Below are 14553 nucleotides of genomic sequence, written 5' to 3'. Positions count from 1 at the left end.
AAAAAAAAAAAAAACAAGACAAAACCCAAAAAACCAATAGGTTAAATAGGTTTTATGGCATTATCATATAGCACACTCCATTGCACACCATGAATGTAATTTTATCAATGATGATATGCAGGCTATTATATTTTATTGAAAGTGTTTTGTTAGACTGAAGCTGAAATCTGTGTGAAAGGCCATTTTTTGTGCAATTTATTCAATGTTGCATCTTAGATGAACTCTAAGAAGATTGACTTCCATGAATAATATTTTTCTCCTTCTTTAGGAGAAAAGTTAGAATGTTTAATTTTACTTGATATAATTAGTATAATTTTGTATGGGTTCAGGAAATAGGAGAAGAGGTGTGAGATAGAGCATCCTTAATTTGCCTTTATTAGTTAAACCAACCATGAACCTGATGGCCTTGATGTACCGTCAAAAGGGGACATTTTTTACTTACAGATATATGTTAAAAAGAATAAATTTAAAATAGAGATGGTAATGATAGAAACTGAAAGGGTAATTTTGAAAAATGAGGTATAATAAAGAAATCCTTGGCACGTTCATTTATTCCCAGATTTCTGTCTTTGCCTGACTACAAAAGGAAGTCAAAAAACCCACCATCTTGCAAGTATGAAGACAAAAAAAGAATGTAAAAATGAGAACAGCCTGACTTATTAAATATTGGTACCTGACAGCTAAGAGTGATACCAGATTGCTAAAGGTATCACCCCTTATTTGTGAGTGATACAAACTCAATTCTAGAAACAATATTACAGTCTCTCTAATACATATTTGTTGCAAAGAAATAAAACCCATTTCCACTGGATCTGACACACACTGAATATTCAGTGTAACAGAATGGGAGGGTTTTTAAAATTTAATGCCTTTAAAACAAGGAGATCACAATAGATTTCTGACACTGTGCTTCAATATGGACTTTCTATTTTGTAGTTCAGTTAATTCTTAATGCAGAAACTGTTATCCTGTGATTCAGAAGTTTAAAAATCCTACACTGAATCCTGTCCAATTTAGTCATATTGCCTTAGGCAGTGAGTAAAACTTGTCTCTATCTGTGATAGTAATAGTAATTACTTTTATAGTAATGTGGAACGTGTAATGGATGATAAAAGAAAAGAGGTGAAATTGTTTATTTATTAGACAATTATTTTGGGGAGGGGGAAATGTAGTATCAACTAGCACTCTCATCGTACTCGCATCATGGACTTTGCTTCTAGCATAAGCTAACAAAGAAGAACCCAATAAAACATTACTTAGAGAGCATTTGTTTATTTTCCTTTTACAGTCCCAGCACTGGAGTTCCTTTTATTTCCTATGGAAACTTGAATTCTGTAGAATGTGATGGACATCTTCCAGCTGGACGTTTTTAGGCTAATAAGCAGTATGTAAAAGAACTGGCAAACTCTACCCTGGACCTTGTTCATCACAGACTCTAGAGAAATAGACTGAAAAGAAGATGAAGACACCAGATAATTTGTGTTCTCTATCTGTAGTCTCTGGGTGACTGCAAGTTCGGGAAGTGTAAGAAGGTGGTCAAAAAATGTAAAACAAACAACACCTCCCCCAACAAACTGCTTTTCCTCTTCCTCTTTGACTCCCAGCTCAACTTATATACATGCGAGTAAGCAGACAATCTGGGATAAAATAATAAACTGGCATTCGTAGTTTAGTTCAACTTTCAGTTATAGTTTCTCTATAAAAGAGAATCTTTTTAATGTTAATACACATGATAGTCTGGAGACTTTTCTTCAAAAGGGTAAATAGTGCCTGTACTTAATAAAAATAAGAATAATAATTTGCAGACGGTGGTCTAATCCATCTCTCTGCAAGACTTGACCAGATATGCCTAGGCTCCTTCTGACAAAGAGGAAATGTCTTTAAAGGAAATAAAGAGTATGCCATGCTGCTTTTTCTCTTCCACACCTACCAAAGCCTAAATATTTGAAGCCAAGATTGAGAAACTGCACCTACTAGTTTCTGATGAGATTACTATGTCGTGTGTTTTCTTCAAAGTAAAAATTTAGATAAGTTCTATTTATTTTTCCTTAAAGTCATAAAGGATAGGACAGTTGTTTGTTTGTCTTTTTTTATCTTCTTTTCCAAAACACTGAAAATTTCTTTAAAAAAAAAGGTAAAAAAAACCTTTCAATTTTCAAGAACAAACAAAACTCTAGAAAATTTGGAGTGTTTTTTCGTCTGTTAAAAGAAATCCTTTTAAATCAGAAGCCATTTTTTTCTGTGATCGTGATGAAAAGAAAATGATCCGATGTCTAGATCAATAATGTTGAAAACAGCAACAGTAGTCATCATCCTGGATATATGTTGTTTTCTGATGTGCTCTCAGGTCTGAGCAGTTCTGCATGCTGTAAATATTAGCCTGCCTTACACTCTGGCTTCAACCTTACATCAAGCAACTGCAAAAAAAATAGAGGTTGTTTAAATGCAGCAAGGCTTGGAAATAACAATTTTTTATAAATGCCAATGTGTCAAAACATTGAGGGAAAATATTGAAGTGTACCAGTGTGCTTCCAGTTTGTCTGTTGCTGAATGCTTTTTCTATTGAATAATCACATCTTCTAAGGTCTAAAGCAGAGGTTCATTGTATGTAATGTATTGCTGTCATGCCACAAGGCATTAAAAAAAGAGATTGAAATTATCTTGTGGAAACCAAATCACTTTATTTCAAAGACAAATTAGATTGATGTATCTTACCATTCTCTATAGATTTCTTCATAAGCACATTACTTGTTGAAGTGGTATCAGACATTTTATATATTATAGCAATTTGCATACGTTCATTAAGCTGCACTTTGTAAGGCTTACTGACAGGGGCATTTGATGAATTTTTTTTGTGAATGACATTGTGTCTTTACACCGAGCAATCTGTTAAATCCGTGCCTTTGTCCTTGACTTTGTCAGCATTGGTAAGTGAAGCAGAAGTTAATAACCGGGGGAAGGTTTGGGGGTTTCTTTTGGTGTTTGCCGAATATGGGATAACTGCAGAGGGCATGATGTGTTTGTAAAAGTGATAGACAGAAGAAGAGGGCTACAATTAAATACTTTTCCATGGCCTCTTCTAACAGTTCCATGAGCTTTTTGGAATGCTCCTACAGGTGGTCACTTCTAAAACGAAGCTGCTGAAATTAGGCACAGCGTATACTTACATAAAACTGTCTTTATCTTTTCTTGCAAACTTGATGTCATGCAACTGTCTCAGTCATGCAATAATTCATAATGTGTCTCTATAAATATAAGAAATCCTCAGGTTAATAATCCCTTCAGATGTATCTTTCAGCAATATTGTTTCTGGCATTATCACGTCAGTAGAATTTTACACCCCATTCATGTTTTGAAAGTTACTTTTGCAACAGATTTGACAACTTTAAACTAAAGATCAGCCCCTGGAATCTGCTACTCATCACTTAAGATGCTTGCGATGGGGGAATTGCCTACATCTAGGTGGTTAATATGGTTCAGCTGACAAGTGGTAACTCCTGCTAAGTTGTGGTAGCATGAGTGCTTGTGGTCAGCTGTAGAGATCTTGCAAGGAAAACTATAATCATGTAGCCATAAAAGAGTGTAAGAGATGAGAGGGATGAGTAAGTCGGGAGAATGCAGAGGATGAATGTGTGTGGAGAAATAAATGTTGTGATAATAACTGATGGAGAAGGAAAAGCAGAAAAATGTGAGAGAGTACTATAGAAAATAAAGGGTAAGCTTAGGCCACCCTCTGATTTTGCGGTTGTTTCCTATCAGCATTATCTAGTAAATAGCACCTGCTGGTTTTAGAGGTGATAAATGGCTGATTTTCACATTTAGTTTAATGACGTTCTCTTTGTGATTTCTGTATTCCTTATCATGGAAATCTCTTTTGAGGAAGAGGGGATGCAAAGGGCAGAGATGCAGCAGTATTTTTCATGCCTTTCTGTGGTGGAAACTGAACTTCTGAGCCTGGCTTGTCTGCAGTTGCCATCAACAGCTGAAATGGCAACACACTATATAGAATAAATAATCCTGAAAATTGCCATGTTTATACAGATTGCCTGAAACTATGTAGAGAAGACCAATGAGGGATTTCTGTAGTTGTTCTTACACAGGAAAGTAGTCAGCAGCTACAAATCAACGAACTGCTGCTTTTGTAAGAAGAATTGGCAAAATCTCTCATGCAGTCACTGGATCAAAATTTCTTCTGCTTCTCAGAAAGAGAAGATTTGTCTTTCTGTCTGGTTATCTAATGAAAAGAAAAAAGAAGAGCAGTAAAATAATTATCCATGCTGATATTTATATTTTGTCTCTCTGCTTGAAAATTACCTGCTCACTGAAAGGAGCAGAGGGAGTCTAGGGCTCCTTGGGTTGGGTGGGCCCCAGCCTTTGGAGGAGAAAACGCCTGCTCTGCAGCTGGAGCCCATAGGTGCTCCCAGCCAGGTGACTGTGGATGCATAGTGCATGTAGGCTGCTTTGTAACTGACTCATCTAACTCTGCTGGGATAATTCAGTTTGCCTGCACCAGAAATCACACTGTGGGCATCAGTGATGCAGCTGTGGCAAAAGCTCAGGGAAAATTGTGGGGAATCTTTTTTTTTTTTTTTTTTTTTTTTTTTTTTTTTTTTTTTTAAAGAACTGTAGCTATCTGACAGCACTGTGTGAAACAGCATTTCCTGCTGCAGGATTCAAATATGGCTTATGGCTTAGAAAGACTTGATATAGCATCTACACATAATGGTCAGAAGTTGATGTGGTCCTCTCAGAAGTGATTGTACAGGTCATGGACCAGACGAAGTGCATTCTGATATATGAGCTATTTTTAATTCCTTCTTCCTCCTTTATGTCTTCCAGCATTTTGCTGAGCCTCTTGCTTTTTTTTTAGATGTATTTTCCTCTTAAAAAAAAAATCTTAAGCACCTGATTTATTATTTCTTGTGTCACTATGTCAGAAAGGAAAATTTATAGACTCTAGGACTAATTGTGATTAGATATTGCATATATGTTTACAGAAAATGTGCACCTAGATTTTCACATCTGTAGCAGAACTGCCATGTTTAGCATTTTTGGATAGTGAAGAGGTAATGCATGTAATGATGTCCTTGATTTTTCATGTAGTTTCCTTATTCATGCCACTGTTTTGCTGCACGTTAGAACCAGAATATTGCTTGGATGTATGTAGTGGGTTTTTGAGGTTTCCTAATACATTTTTATTTTGTGCTATGCCACTGGCAGTTTTGCATATTTAATATGTTGGTTTTGTTCTTTCATTATGGATGGTTGTAGCAAAATTGCTATTCAGAATTATGATGTGTTTTTCAGAAGCAGTTTTGTACTAATTTTGAATTCCTATGTGAAAGTTGCCTAAGAAGCTATACAATATTTTATATATATCTTAGATCTAATATCCTGTAAATTATCATACCAGTTCATCACTTTTATCACCTACAGCATGTCCTGTGTGATGTACAGTTGTGGAAGGACTAGCTTGTAAACTCATTTCCAAATAGTAATTTTGCATGGTGATTTTTTTTCCCTTTCCTTTTCTTTTATGTGCTTAAGCCATTTACTTTTAGTGACTTTTAAAAAAATATATTATCTCCTTTGCAGATCTTTGACTCTGAACCTGAAGCAATTCTTGGTTATGTGCTTCTCAAAACTTGGAAAGTATCTACAATAAATAGGTATGTGCATTGGATAAATTCATATTTTTTGTTAGATGATTTGGAGTGTGTGTAAGTTTTGTTGACAGTTTAATGTGGAACTTCTTAAAGCTTTTGATAAATCTCAGCTGCCGTGAATGGGACAGTATGATAGATCTTTGTGGGCTGAATTTTCAATAGCACATGTGGTATTTGTATGGCAGAAATTGGGTAGTGTATGATGCTCATCGTTACTCAGAGAGAAATGTGTAGCCAAACCTACAAATTTAACTTCAGACTGAACAAAAAGATGAGTCTCTATGAGAAAGTAAGAAGTTTTGAAGGCAAAGTCTGTGAATCAAATGAAGAAATAGCTCTATTCTTGATGCTCTCGTATTTAAGGCTATGCTTTAATTCACTTTTCCTGAGTGTTTCATTTGATTTGCTAAAGGAAATGAAGATATGAGTGTGAGTAGGTACTGGGAAAAAAGGGACATGAAGGCTGAAAACTTGGGCACCCCAAAGTTCCTGGAAATTTTCTCGAGTATTTCAGTGAAGCTGGTATCTCACTTGGAGAAAATATGCAACCACTTTCAGAAATACATTCTCGCATGTAAGACAGCAATTTTTAGGTGATTTGTTTTTTAAAAGTCAGATCACACCTTATCAAATGCTTGAAATGCTGCTGAGCTAGTACCAATGGGGAAAGGGAAACAAGAAAAGATTTAGAAGGTTTTATTCTTTCTGAAGAATTTACTGAACTAGATAATCTTTGCATTTTCATGCTACAGAGGAGCAGGTTACTCAAATGGGTGGATGTGATGATTGAACTTAATTTGATCTGCGTGAGAAACTCAGGAGAGATTTATAGTGGTGGAGACTGAAATGTTCTTACACAGTAAAATCTAGGGCTGGTTCTTGGCATAGGGGACACCTACAGAAAGAGAGGATTTGGCAGTAAGTTGGTTGCTTTGTGAGAACTAGAATGCAAGATTTTTCTGTGGTGTATTTCACCTGTAGGTCCCAAGATGTTTAACAGAAACTGCAGAAGGACCGTTGCCTTCATTTCCTATACAGTCAGGTACCTGCCTGGATCACTTCATGTATAACAGTCCTACTAATGCATTTCTAGGTCTGTGCCTATTAGAGGATCCTATGTCTAACGGTGCTTTCAGGCTGTTTGCAGATCTCAGAAATGTTTCTGGTTGTTTGCTTCATATTTATCAAATCTGATGATGTGCCTTTACTTCTCTCCTTTTCGTCCATTCCCTCTTTGTGATGTGTTTCTTCTATCTCATTTGTTCTACTTTGTTTTCTCTTTTGCTCCTTTATTTTGCTTTCTTATGTCTTTTGGTTTTCCCTCTCCTCTTCTAGTTCATTTTGAATCCCTGGAGGTTGGCAGTAGGGGGGATCTTACACAAGGAGGAGCTTCACAAAAAAAATCATAGCAGAATGAGCTTCCCTTTTTACCACCTCTCTGGGGAGCCTGCTGTAAAAGGAAAGTTGCTGTCATTCCTGTAAATTTTCTTTTGCAGCCAGCCCTGCTGGGTGTCCCCTTTGTGCCCTGCGAACATCTGTGTTATAGCTAATGTCTGAATCCAACTGAAGAACAAATGTGTGAATCTGCTTATTTTGAGCAGGAAGCTGTTGCTGTTAGTAGGGCAGGTGGCCTAGGTTCACCTGTGACTACGAATCCCAGGCTGGGAGGGAAACAGCTGTCTGACCTCCCCCCTGCCTCCATCAGTGCCTTCTCCCATGGGGAGGTGGTTTCCCTGCTTTCCTCAGGGCACTTCCCAATGCCTGTCGTAGCCTGCAGTTGTTTTCTTCGTGAAATTTTCCCAAGATGTCATACGGTAAGAGGAGAGCAGTAAGCACTGTATGACTTCTATGGCGTAGTTTACTTTCTGTTGTTCTTGGGAACTTCTGCTTGTGCGTACACAGTCTTGCAGGCACCACCCAATGACACCACCCTTCTGCATAAGGAAGAAGTCTTTAAGCCCTGAAGTATTCAGGCTGCAGCTCTGAGGATGCCAAGGGGGAGAGGTCGCTTCCTTCTCTGGAAATTCCAGAGACCCCAGGAAAAGACAACATACCTGTACAATTTTTGAACACAACACGAAACAGCTCACTGAGCATTAATTGTGAAGTTAACCTCAAGCGGGCTTGCCTGAAACAAGCTTGTGCTTTGAAAGGAGGAGGGGGGGAAGAAGAAGAAAGCAGCAGTGCTGTCCTGTTTGCAAAAGTGCTATCCTGCTCGAGCATGCTGAGCAACATCTGAAAAGCATGGGTGACGAACTGCAATCTTTGTGGCATATATGAGCCTCAGAGAGGAAAAACATCTGTCGTGTCAAGCTGGCTTTGGCTTATGCTGGCAGGGTTTTTGTGACGAGCCTGGAAGGTGTGGAAACTTTTGTGAAAGATGAGGTATGACGGCAGGGAATGACTGTAACTCTAGCAGGAGGAAGCTGGGGAACATGAGGTAAGTCTAAATTGGCAGCCGTCAGGCCAGGAAAGATCATGGCTGACTTAGCAAGAAGATGCACCAATTCTGCAGCTCCCCTCAGATGTTTGGATTGGAAGGGCTCAGAAATAGTAAATTGCCCTGGTTGATGTTAGCTGACATGGCTACTGGACAACTTTATTTTCCTTCCATTTTAATAAATAAGCTCTCTTTTGCTGAAGGTTAAGGGAGTTCTGGAGCTCTGCACGTCAAGTTAGAGGAAGCTGGCGCCTTTCTCTCCAAAGCTAATCGCTGAGGCAGTCTTAATGCTTTGCAGACGTCTCTGTGCGTGTGAATCCTGTATAGGCAGCGCTGTTTCTTGCTCATTCATATATGCACTTGTTACTGAGGGAAGAATTGGCCTGGCTGATTGTGTGACTGGGAGTGCTAATCAGCTAAAAATTCTAAATAAAAAATCTGGTCCTCTTTAAACGCTGGCAGACAGCTGTCTGTCCTCCATCTGCGGCAGCCTATGCAAAACAACAGAAGAGCGGCAAAGTTCGTGTTCTAAAACCCTGGAGAAATAACTGGCCCGTTCCAATCCATTTCCTCACTACACGCGAATCTGAAACACTAAATGCAGGAACTGATGTCAAATTGTGGCAAACAGGCGGAAGCCGGGAAGTTTAACCGTCAGGCTCGCGCCTCGTCCGTTCGCGTGGCAAAACACCGGAGCCTCCCTCCCGTGCCGTATCCTGGCACGCAAGCGCAGCTGGCTGGGAAGTGCTTGGAGCCGCTGCCCGGTGGTACCCGGCGCAGGGCCAGGGGAGAGGCCGGGGCTCTTGGGCGCTGCTGCGCGGGCGCTGCTCTCGTGTAATGGGTCAGCGCTCGGAGGCAGAGGCCCCCGGCGGTAGCTGACCTCCCGCGGCGCTGAGGTTGTCCCCTCCAGGCCCCTGGCTGGGTCACCCGTGCCGTGATGAGTCCGCACGCAGCAGCAAGGAAGGCAGCTGGGCATCCTGCAGGGGTGTGCCGCTCGCAAGGCGCCTCTGGAGGTACCGGCTGGCTGTTTCCTCCCTTTTATTTTTCTGGGCAGAGAGGTTGCAAGCTCCACCGGCCAGTGCCAAGCATGAACAACTGCTTCCTTAAACAGCTCCTTACTGGAGTATCTGAGCGAGGGAGCTCCGTTCAGGTGAGAGAGGGGGATATGGATGAAACAGCGGGCAGTAACTGATGTGCATGCTCCTCGGGGCCGTGGCTTGCAGGGAGGAGATGAGAGCAGCCTTGAGCTGGCTCCAGCAAAAAAAAACCTAGGGCTGGACGGCCCCCAGCCAGCCCTCATCTGTAAGGGCTGCATGCAGATGTTTTGTCCATTCTTATTCTTACTTCAGGCTTTGTCCAAAAAAGATTGTGCTACTTTCAGTGAGCTTTGGATCAGACCCCTGGAGCAGCTGGGAAACAAAGCAAGGCTCTGCATTAGCCAATACCTCTGGACAAGAGCAATTTGGTTTAGTTAGAGAAGGTGTCAGCTTTTAGAAGTTCCCAGTATCTTTTTAATTTGCCCTGTGCTTCCTTGCCTAGGCAGCGTGCTGTACGTGGTGATGTGCATCTCTGCAATGCCGTCCCTTCTATTTATCAAAGTTGTGCAAAGCTGCACGTTGAAGCATTCGCCTTTTCTGAACGGGCTTGGTGCTGTCCCTGCTCATCTCCCTTAGCAGCGCGTGCGTACGGTCGGTGATTACCAGTGCGACCCTTTGGTAGAGGGGAATCTGGAAGCCCTGTCTCCTCCCAATTCACTGCAGCAATTGCGACTGAGTCACTTTGCTGAATATCCCCTATGCTTCCAAGTAACACGCTGTGTTATGAACCGAGGATGTCAGTAACCTGTTACACAGCTGTCAGACTTAAAAATTAAAGCACTGATAAGGAGCTTAGAAATAGTCTTATTTAATACTGGTTACCATTATAATACCAGCAATTCCAAATGCAAATCTAATTCCAAATGAAGACAGTCTTTCTGCTTATATTGCTTAATGTCTTTGGGGTAGTTAATAAAGAGAGAGTGCCCTAAGGGTGTGAATGGGCGTTGTTCACCCTACAGAACTCACCTAACTGGCTGTCACCTGCAAGATTTATTTCTTGGCACGTCCCAAATCCTCATTACAAAGCTTTTGCATGTCACTACTCATGGTACATGCATATTATGAAGACAGTAAAAGTTCAAACAAGTTAAAGAGTGTGTGTGAGTGGGTTTTTTTTGTTTGTTTGTTTGTTTGTTTTCTGATTTTTTTTTTTAGTATGAGAAGTCGGGAAACCAATGCAGACAGTGAAGAAGTGGATGTGATCTGCTATTGATTCTCTCATGCCTTTTTACTTTGTTCGTTTGAGGAAGCTGTTGCAGGATTGGGTAGGCAAGTGCACACCCAGATGTTGTATTTTCTGCATAGGTGGTGATAGAGCACCCGGCTTCTCGTCCCAGTGTCACCGCGCAACGTGCATTGCTATTCAGTATGCAATGGTTGGTTCTGTAATCTTTCACACACAAAAGTGTGTGGTAGCCAAATGTAGCAACATAGGAACTAAGTAACAATATTTTGTAAAGACAAGGTACTGAACATAGAGTATCATAAATTGATCCCAGGAGGACAGCCCTAGAATTTAAACTGTAATGCTTTGAATATATGCATGCTATAATTGTACTAAACACTTTGCAGCAATTTGTATTGTATTACAGCTGACAAAGTATTTTACCTCCTAGTAACTAAATAAATAGTGTTGGTATTTTTTCCATATTTATAATTACATTAATTGCTTTGCATATTAATAACAAACAGTTAAGTGTCAGAGCCCAAGCTGTAGCTGCCAGTAATCCACATGCAATTTGTTTTCATATTTAAAATATGAAATTGAACAGTAACAACCCTTTTTTTTTGCAAATGTGTGTATTGACATCTATAATTTTATACAGCAAAGCTAATTGCTTTACCTGAATATTGTCATTTTCATTATGAAATCATTGCTTAAATAGTGTCTTGCTAAAATGAAGAGGAACTATGCTGAGGTCAGAAGACAGCTGATGAAAAATAAATTAATAATCAATTCACTTTGGCTGAGAATTGTGATTTATTTCCCAACAATGCTGAACTTCGAAGTAGTTCTTTTTCTGGCCTTAAAAATAGCCTCTTTCAGAAGCCATGGCAGAAAGCTCCATATTCATTGCAATTTTTACTTTGGTAATGTGATTTTATTGGGCTAACAGTATATAGCAAAGAAGCATAGGACAACTGACTGGTTTTCAAAAGGAGCTATTTTTCAAAGTTTCCAGAGAAATCATCTTACTATACTTGTATTTAGAGACAATAAAGAATGAGATTTCAACATAAAACTGGCTAAAACTTTAGTTCAAAAAGACTCCTCTTCAAGTTTTTGGTTTTTTTCTTGTTTTTCTTTTTCATTGTAATTACGCTGTGTTTTGTTTATGTTGAACTCCTTGCTTAAGGCCAACATTTAAAACAGTAGATGGTTCTGAAAGTTTGAAAACTGCTGGTGTTTGCCACGGCTGCACAGTAGAGAGTCAATTCTAACTTAATATTGCAGACGTATGCTGAACTATCTGAGGAAGAGCAAAGGTTGATTAAATTCACAAAATAAGGTGCTTCGTAGTTTTCTAAATATGTCACTCAACCAAAAATTAATTCAATTATTTACCAGTCACACACATGCTAATGAATCCTGACACTCTCAGTCGACCTGCTGCGAAGAACTTCACTGTCACTTAATATTATTTCCTCTGTGTTTTCCCTAAAAGGAAAGCATGGTTGTAGTGTTTATCTCATATAAAGCAAAAACACTGTAGGATTTTATTATTCTTTTTTTTAATACCGGTAATTCCAGGCCACTAGTAAATTAATTACATTTAATTAGTAGGGCTATAAAAGAGGTGCTTCATTTTTGTGAGTGTGTATGCTGAAGTTTAATCCCCAGGAGATGTCTCCTGTGATAGTGATGCAAGTGGCTGCTTCTAAACCAACATCAATTAAATTATTTAAGAAATAAAGTTGAGGTTATGTTTCCATGAAGAATGTGATAAAACTATAAAGCTTTAAAACACTTAGGTAATATGGTAAATATGATTGATTTTTTTATTTCTAAAGTTAGAATCACCTGGGAATGACATCTTTTAGCTCTGTAGCTGTGTGTATCCAGTAGCTATCAGGTTAAATAAGAAATATGTAAGAAATTTTTAAGTTAGTTGAGATCTAAAATGTTCTTATCTACATTCTTGTTAAATACAGAAATATGTTATTTAAATAAAAATGCAGTTATCCTGCATGTGTTATGACAAAACTCTGCACTGGATTGTGAAAGACTATCATTTTTCTTTTCTAAGGTTTTTCCCCTGAAGCTTAGCAGAGTCCTGAATGAGAATCAACCTTGACCCATAAAACAGGCATTGCTGTAGCATCGACATGGGCAGGGAGCAATAGTCCAGCTGAAGAGATTTCTGGCCTACGGTTATTTCTGTCAGGAAAATGGAGCTAGATAGAGAGACACATAATATTTTAAGCTGCTGGGCAATGGCAAGCTCTTTGCAGACAGCCGCGTGTTCAGCCTTTTTGGGTAGAATGGTTAAGTGCTAATTAAGTGGACAAGTCGGAGCTCAGCATGCCCTTCGGGAGAAGTCTGCCGTGCCTCAGCTTCCCGTGAAAATTTTGGCAGAGATGGTTTTGAAGCTATAAACAATCTCATTGCGAAATGTGGTGCTGGGTATGATATGGGCTTGCTAAAACCCAATTTACTAGATTTTACTCAGTTGCTACCACCAACAGAGAAATATAAAAAGTCAAAAAAGAAATCCTGCAATTCTGAAAACTGAAATTAATCATTGTATTCAATTGAATTCTTTTCCCAGTTGTTCCAAATTATTACTGCGTTTGTTTAGATGTATTTTTTTTTTATCATTGCTGTGATTTTCCTACTTGATTCATTCAGTGACATAAACTGTAGTGACCAAGCAGTTGTTTCTGTGGTGAGAAACTGCAGTGTTACAAGCATCGAGTAAAAGAAATATGCCAACTAAAAATGGAGAAAGTTTACTTACAAAAATAAAACAGAAATAATAGGTAAAAGATTGTGGGAGAATGTCTTGGAAATCTAAAAAAATATTATAACCAAGTCAAGTATTCGATACGTGCAAAGATGCCAGCAGTGCCACCACCATAGTGAAGCACAAAGAGATCTGTCCACATCTGGTAATAACCATCATGTGGGAACACTGATGGCTTCGTTGAAAATAGATAAATAACTCCATAACAGAGCTTCACCGACTTACGTAATGTAAGTGCCTGTTTTGAGTGAGTGAATTTAATTGTAAGAGAAAAAAATAAAACTTGTTCATCTTCTAGGCTATGGTAATAAACATCACAGTTCCTTATTATTAAGGCCTGTCTCCTTAATGAATTGTATCTTAAAATGACCTTGAGTTACTTCTGCCATGTCACAAATCCGGGAGCTAATCTATTAGAAGTGATAGAATTGCATTAAGCTTATATAAATGCAGATGAAATCTGAGTTGTGTTCAGTGTATTTAGTGGGGAATCTAGGTTGAAATTTAGGAGGCTCCTTCAGGAGGCCCCAGATGATATCACTGTAGAATTAAATGTTTTGGGGGGTATACACTGAGAATGCCAGAAAGATCCTCAATATATACAGTAATGATAAAAGTTGGTTTCATTCTCATTATGAAAACTCTCAGTGGGAATATTGTGCCTTACCTTGGCTCAGACGTTCTTTCCAATAAATATGGAAATAATGGCTCACAGTGCTGCAAACTGTAAGGAGATCTCATGGGAAATCTCATCAGATTATGTGATAGGTTTGAAATTAATCCATGTCCCCACTGTATTTACACAATATACAATTGTTTCTCTGATGGCTTATAGAGAAAGGTAAACACTACTGTGCTAAATCAGCAAGGGGATTTACTGCAGTACATTCTCTTGGTAAGGACTAAATTTCTTTGTATTTGATGAAGGCAATTGACAAAGTGATTATATAACTTTCTTCCACTGCAGATATATTGTTGTCTGTGTTTTAAATTAGTTTGTAACCTCATTATACCGAATCATCATCTTTCTTGCAGTTCTCCTTGCCTCCAGTTCAGCAGACATTATTTTTTGCATTATCTGTATTCAAAATCTAAAAGGGAAAAAAACTGCTGAGAGCTTCTTGCTTCTAGTGTAGATATTGCCCAGGTACAGATCCATCTATCTATCTGTCATTCTGTGATTGCTCTTTGGTGAGGGTTTCCTTATGGCACTGCTGTAGCCTCTTGGCAGACTGGTTTGGGATTGCTCCATGCTTTGCCTGTTCAGGTGGGCAGGACAGTGTCATAGTAAGCCAAAAACTTCTAAAAGTCTTTCCCTGAAGGACAGAAGAGCATCGTCCATGGACATATATATACTTTGCCACACTTCTATGCAGTGAATA

At 39.0% G+C, this 14553-nt stretch overlaps 1 protein-coding gene across 8 annotated transcripts in view; it reads left to right on the top strand.

The window, feature by feature from the left end:
• Positions 1-14553, top strand: part of ENOX1 (ecto-NOX disulfide-thiol exchanger 1) — a 361163-nt gene that overhangs the window by 65531 nt on the left and 281079 nt on the right. For 7 of the 8 annotated variants that reach the window (XM_062566981.1, XM_062566979.1, XM_062566984.1 and 4 more), the window contains exon 2: positions 5596-5669. The gene's annotated coding sequence lies outside the window, so the exon portion shown is untranslated. Of the gene's footprint in view, positions 1-5043; positions 5067-5595; positions 5670-14553 lie in introns of those variants that run through there. The other variant, XM_062566982.1, reaches the window with a different exon arrangement.

Source organism: Rhea pennata, chromosome 1, assembly GCF_028389875.1.
Source record: "Rhea pennata isolate bPtePen1 chromosome 1, bPtePen1.pri, whole genome shotgun sequence".
Classification (NCBI taxonomy): Eukaryota; Metazoa; Chordata; class Aves; order Rheiformes; family Rheidae; genus Rhea; species Rhea pennata.
The sequence above is the reverse complement of the archived record's forward strand: the minus strand, read 5'-3'. Positions and strand labels throughout refer to the sequence as shown.